The following is a 7,173-nucleotide window of genomic DNA, read 5'->3' on the forward strand; positions in this document are numbered from 1 at the left end:
AAATTTGTTTTAAAGAAACTTCTTTCAAAACTCCTATTTTGTTTTTCACACATTAACTTGTGTAGTTTGAAGTTTGTAAGATGTTAGAGAAAGAAACCTAGCTGTTTCTTGCAATACATACCAATGCATACATCTAAAGCAACATTTTTTCACCAACCTCTAAAATAGTATTCTAGATCCCCAATTTGCTATTTTTTTATGTGGACCCCCAAAAATCTTATATCGACCCTCATGGGCCATATGGATCCCAGTTGAGAGCCACTGCCTTAGAGTCACAAAGGGCATTCTGTTATAGTTTTGGGTCAACCAAACATGTGTGGATTTGGGTAGACTGAAACTTTAAGAAGTCTGGTGCATGTGTGCACACATGTGCACATGCGTGGATGTGCATGTGTGTGTGTGTGTGTGTGTTGTTTCCTTGTCTTGAGGTTGCATCCTGGTTGTCACCATCATACAAGTAGTGGTGTTCATTTGAAATCTTTTTGTGAAATCATGTTCAGTCATTGTGGTATCCATATTTGAAAGATTTGGGAGTATATTAGGTTACTTGAAATCAAATGAATGCTGGTGACAAAAAAAAAAGGGACATCTGGCCATGAAAAATCTGACAAGGTTTGAATCATTTCATATTGGAAGCTGCTGCTTCCATTACACTAGTGTTCATATGTGTCATTTGACCTTTCCTACTGCCAAATACTTTACAGCGTATTGAGGTACACATTGTGAAATAGTTGGTGTTAGAAACCAAGCCAAATGATGTGTATGAACCTCAGTCATTGAGAGCAGTAACTTGTACCGTGACTATGCCATCCAACCCATGCCAGCATCAAAAACAGGCAAAATATGATGATGGGGATTATGACTATGATGATGATGTTGATTATGATGTTGATGATGATGATGATGATGAGAACAATGATATACATATTAAAAGCAAAATCCATTATGGAATTTTAGTCTCAGAATTTCTCTAATAACAGATAAAATCTAAAATACAAAATTATTTAAATTTTGGTTAAATATTACCATTTAAATAAGCTACAAGCCAGTATAATATTACATTTTATAGCTTACTAAATGCTCATTATTATATTTATGGCAAAAATACCTTAATTTCATTCAACTTATCTTCCTTTCTTCCTTTACTTACATTTTACAAACTATTTTGTCTCCACCATTATTATAAAGAACGTTTGAATTTAAATAAACAAACGTAAAGAGACAACGAATATTTCTTTCTTTCCCCCATTTTAAAATAGTCTTATCTTTTTACTGTATATTTTCTGATTCTACTCTTAAAAGTAATTTTGATTTGCTTATATATATAGGTGCAGGCATGGCTGTGTGGTAAGCAGTTTGCTTTCCAGGTTCAGTCTTGTTATGTGGCACCTGAGGCAAGTGTCTTCTACTAAAGTCTCAGACTGACTAAAGCCTTGTGAGTGGATTTGGTAGGCAGAAACTGAAAGAAGCCTGTTGTATGTGTGTGTGTGTCTTTTTATCTGTGTTTGTCCTCCACCACCTCTTAGCATCTGGTGTTGGTGCATTTAGAACCCCATAAGTTTTGCAGTTCAGTATAATTATAAGTACCAGACTTAAAAATTAAAATAGCAGTGTACATATATCATACTTAGTGTATATATACCTTCTATAGTCGTGTTACTGCAGTATTTGTCCAGATATAACATCTCTTATAGATGTGCAGTTTTAAAAGCACATTAAATATTGGAGAAAAAAATCAATCCATATATTGTGTGTGTGTGTGTGGATTCGCTTTTCATGCAAAATTGCTGTGTGAATTGGTTCCATACTTGAGGTGCATGAATAATTTGACCTCGCATATATAAAAGGGTTTTCCTTTATTTTTTTTTTAAATCTAAATTTATTTTTTGTCCTTATTTGGGTTTCTTCAACAATAAGAGCTATCACAATATCAGTGAATGTTTTATTTATTGTTTCCTTTATTGGAAAGCAGATGTCAGTAAAGAAGCCCAAAAGTACCAAAATGCATATGATATATATTGTGTGTGTGTATTCGCTTTTTATGCAAGAACGGCTGTGTGAATTGGTTCCATACTTGAGGTGTGTGAATAATTTGACCTCAGATACATAAAAGGGTTTTCATTTACTTTTTTTATTAAATCTAAATAAAATAAATTATATTGCTTTATATATCTGATTCACTCCTTTATAAAGGATTTTCCGTGTCAACTTCTGGTATTGACATAGCAACAGGTTTTTCAATGTTTACTTCTGGTATTGATGTAGCAGCTTCCACTACCTAGACACGCACATGTGTGTATAACCACTTCTACTTCATTTCAGAACATGTGTTATATCTATATCTATCTCTATAAACACTTCTATTTCATTTCAGAACTTCTGTTATATCTATATCTATCAATCCTCCTCTCTTTCTATCTCATTCTCTTCTTCGTTCTGTCTATGGTCTTCATTTATTTTTTTATTAAAAATAAATATGATTCACTTCTTTAAAAGGTTTTTCAATGTCAATTTTCATTTGCTAGACATATGTATGTATAACCACTTCTGTTTCATTTCAGTATCTGTGTTATATCTATATCTTTCTATATCTATCTATCTTTCTCTCTTTCTATCTCTTACTCTATCATTCTCTTCTTCATTCTGTCAACCATTCTGTCTAGCGTTTACCATTGTAACAATTTCTGGTACAAAACAAAATTTATTACACCTCCTTTCATTGTTCACAATCTTCTGTACCAATGATTTTGTGTATCCATAAATAACAATACCTAGATGGAAAGTGTCAAATTTGTCCCCAGTGTCAAGGTTAACCAAAAAGATGTCTCTGCCAATGGAAATAGGGACACCTGAAAAAAGGGAAGCATGCCAAAAAAGAAACAGACTGTGCACTATGGCAGCCAGAGCATTTGAGAATAATGAGATGAGCTATGCATCCAAAAAAAGACCCAGTTGCCTGAGCATCTCAAACTGCTGACAAGGAATAGGAGCTCCACTGTAGAATGAAAAGCAGTTACAGCAGCTCAGAGAAGCAACTTCTATGAAGCAGTTTTCAACTATGATCCAGCTTTCAAAATATCCTAGTTAATTATGGAGATGATACTGAAGTTTCCATTCGTGCAATGACAACTGAGTGCATATATTGTAAAGCAAGGAAGTGGCCTAGAGAGACGCCTGAGTTGTGCTGCTGTGGGGGATTGGTTAAACTCCCTGCAATGCCACAACCTCCAGAGCCACTGAAGAAACTGTTGTCATCAACTGACCAAGATTCTAAGCACTTCTAAAACAAAATTAGACAATATAACACTGCACTATAGATGACATCATTTGGAGCCATAAGAGAAATAACTGAGCCAGGATTCATGCAAACCTCGAAGATTCAAGTTATATCAAGATTCAAGATATATCATTGTATTGACTCTCTACTACCTCTGTCAAATGAGTCACTAAAATTCCTACAAATATACTTTATGGATGATTCTGAACAAGAAGAGCAAGGGAGGTGCAAGAACATTTCTGGCATCAGGTTGAACATTGTGGTGTATCTGCAAATATTTTCAAGATCCACTGGTCCCACTCCCAAACTATATGGTAGTTATATTGATGACTGTTTCGGTGCAACCTCACTCTCCCATGAACAACTAGACTCCTTCCTCTCTTTTATCTAATTCTTCCATCTTGCCCTTCAATTCTCCTGCACTATTTCCAACACTTCCGTCACCTTTCTCAACATTTCAGTCAACATACACAACTCCACTCTCACTACCTTTATCCACTACAAACACACCAACTCACACTCATACCACAACCTTCCCTTCTCCCACCCTACCCACATCAATCCCCTATTCCCAGTTCCTCCATCTGTGCAGGCTCTGCAGTGACAACCATGCCTTTGAGACTCAGCCTCAAATCATAGCTTGCCACTTCATCCTTCGTGGATATCTCCCTCACCACTATCCACATGGCCCTTGCCAGAGCATGATCCAGGGACCATGCCTTTGCTCTCTCTCCCTGTACCCACCCCACTGTTGCCCATCTCCCATTTCCCCTCACCTACCACCCTCCTCCCTGCTCCTCCAATGTACCATTCTCTGAGCCTTTCAGTAACTCCAGGCCAAGCCCTCCACTTTGCACATCTTCTCCAACCTACTCCTTCCCTCCTTCAAACAAGCCCACAACCTACGTGACCTCCTGGTCCACAGTTTCTTCCCTAACCCTACCTTCTAATCTGGCTCATTCCCCTGCTCCTGCCCTGCTGTTGCACTTGCCCCTACTTCTCCAACACCACCATCCTCACAGGCTCCCATCATCATCCCTATCATATCATTGACTCACTTACCTGCACTTGTAGCAATGTCATTTACTGCATCTCCTGCTCTTTTTGCTTTTCTCTGTACATTGGTCAAATGGGATACTGCTTAGCTGACCTGTTTATGGAACACCTCTGAGACATTAGACTTGCATCAGTTCCGCTCTACTGGTCATTTACTGTCTGTGTTTGGATTGTCTTTGCACAGGGGCCAACCAGACTTTAGCCATCACCATTAATCTTCTCTCTTTGCTACTTTGCACCACATAGGCTCAACTCCCCTCTCCTCTTCATCTGACTTCCCTCCTCTCTTCTCTTCATCTGACACCTACTTTCTCTCTTCACTCCTACCACCTTCTGTTTCCTTTGATACCCCCTCCATCCACATCCCTCCCCACACATCCTACCCATACCCCAAACCTTCACCCCACAGTCACATTCCCACACTACCACACCATACCACACCACACACCACATCACACCACCCCACACCACTCCACATACACTAGCATTGACCACTTTCCAGCATCCACACACTCACATATTACAGATGTACAAAAACTTACATACGCACACATCAAAGTCACTAGCCCCTATCCACATGCACACACTTACTCTCACATACACACATGCATGTGTACCTTCATTTTAAGATCATCAGTACTATATTATCGCCCCTTCTTCCTAGCTCCCCTATCCAACTACCTTTTTCCAACTAGTCACCATGATTGACTGCTAAATTCACAAGTTTTTCTTTTTATTCTCTCTCTGTTTATTTCATCGTGTTCCTTTCTCTTGAAGAGTGTAGGCTTGAAATGTAAAAGACTTTCTCACCTTCCTGAGCATCAAACTAATACACCTGCTTGTTGTTTACACACCTGTCTTCAGCTTTTATTTTTCTGGAAATTTCAACTATGTATATATATATATATATATATATATATATATGTTCACACACACATACACATTTGCACATATCTAACAGAATTTTTGGAAAAAGTTTTTCTTCGTAGATATTTCACAGTATTTGAAAAACTTCAAAATTATTAATTACCTAAAAAGAAAATAAAACAGTCTTTAGAAAAACAGATTAAAATAGACCTGAAGGAAAGATGTTTTTATTTAAGCACTTTCTCTGCTTTCAACTACACATGTTAAAACATAATCCTTGCAGTAGCAATTATTTTCTCACATGCTTTTTGGTATTTTCAATTTAGCAGCAGACTGCATAACTTTACAAGATATTCTACTTTTGTCATTCTTAATTCATCATTTCCTTTTTTCATTTTGATGAAAAATGGAATATTATAAATTTCTCATTCACCTAAATGTGTAGATGTTCCCTATTTGGAATATCACTAACAAATGATTTGCTTTTTATGAAACCTGAGTTGGTCCATTAATCTTGTTCCTGTTTCACCTATATAGTTCTCACTGCATTGTGGATATGTGATGCAGCAAGTGAGAGCTTTTGTTTTGTTCATCTCAATTTGCATTAATCTAAGTGCTTTCCCATTATGATTTATCTTTTATTTGTTTCAGTCATTTGACCGTGGCCATGCTAGGGCATCACCTTGAAGGGTTTTAGTCGAACAAATTGACCCTAGAACTTAGCTTTTTTTAAGGCTAGTACTTATTCTGCCATTTTCTTTTGCTGAACCACTAAGTTACAGGGACACAAACACACTATCACTGGTTGTCTAAAGGGGGTAGGAAACAAACTCAGGTACAAAGACACACACATGCATGCACACAAATTACTTCATACACTCCTTTGTGTGTGCGTGTGTCTCTTTCTTTCTCTCTCTCTTTTTCTCTCTTTCTCTCTCTCTCTCTACACACACATATATATGTATTCTTGTGTGTGTAAGTAAGTATATATATTACTATATCTTCTTTATGCCATTGCAAGCAATATATTGCTTGATAATATAGAAATATACCTACTCTTTTATTCATATCAAATAGAAATTTTGTAACTTGCGGATAACTAACTGATAATATTTGTATGTATGTTTGTATGTATGTATCTATGTCACTTGTATATTTAATTATTTAAAGTCTTCTTATAAGGAAGTAGATAATTTCTAATAAAGATATGAAGCCCCATCAGTGAAATGTAGATAACAAAAAAAATACAGTGTCACATTTTGAACTTGAGAAAAGTCTTTTATGGTTTTACTGTCTGCTTACAGATTGTATTTGTGATGTGCAAGTTAGCTAATTGATTTCTCTTTCCGAAAAACACTAACTTTTCCAGATTGTCAGTTGGGTATTTACTAATAAAACCAAGCGTACCGATTATTATTGATATTAATGTGAACTTATAATCTGGGTAAAGAAGCTAAAGTTTTTGAAGTAGTTGTCTGTAGTCATCCTTTATCTCTTTAATTTTCAAAAAGATATTCACATCAACAGGACAGCTGACCTCTATGATGGTACATACGTTTACTTCTCTGCCCCCAAACAACAATATTTGAACTGTTATGTTTGCAATAGGTACAAGTCTTGATGGGAATCTTCCATCAATATTCCTTATGTTGATGTTTATATACGTATTCATTTGGAAAGGGATTCTCTGTGGCATTGTACTTTAATTTAGCAACACATCATGCCCTGCTCGGAATATTCACAACTGTCTAATGATCAGTTATGTGAAATTCTCTCTCTCTCTCTCTCTCTCTCTCTCACTATATATATATGTATATGTATATATATATATATGTAATAGGTTGTAGCATGGTTGGGTCGTCGGCGACTAAACTGGCAACCCCACCAACCTTGCTTGGGGAGGAGGGTGTTTATTGGACACCCCGCAGGATGAAAGACAACCCGTCAAAGGGCGGAGGAACTCTTGAGAGTCA

This window comes from Octopus sinensis, linkage group LG9 (assembly GCF_006345805.1).
Source record: "Octopus sinensis linkage group LG9, ASM634580v1, whole genome shotgun sequence".
Lineage (NCBI taxonomy): Eukaryota > Metazoa > Mollusca > Cephalopoda > Octopoda > Octopodidae > Octopus > Octopus sinensis.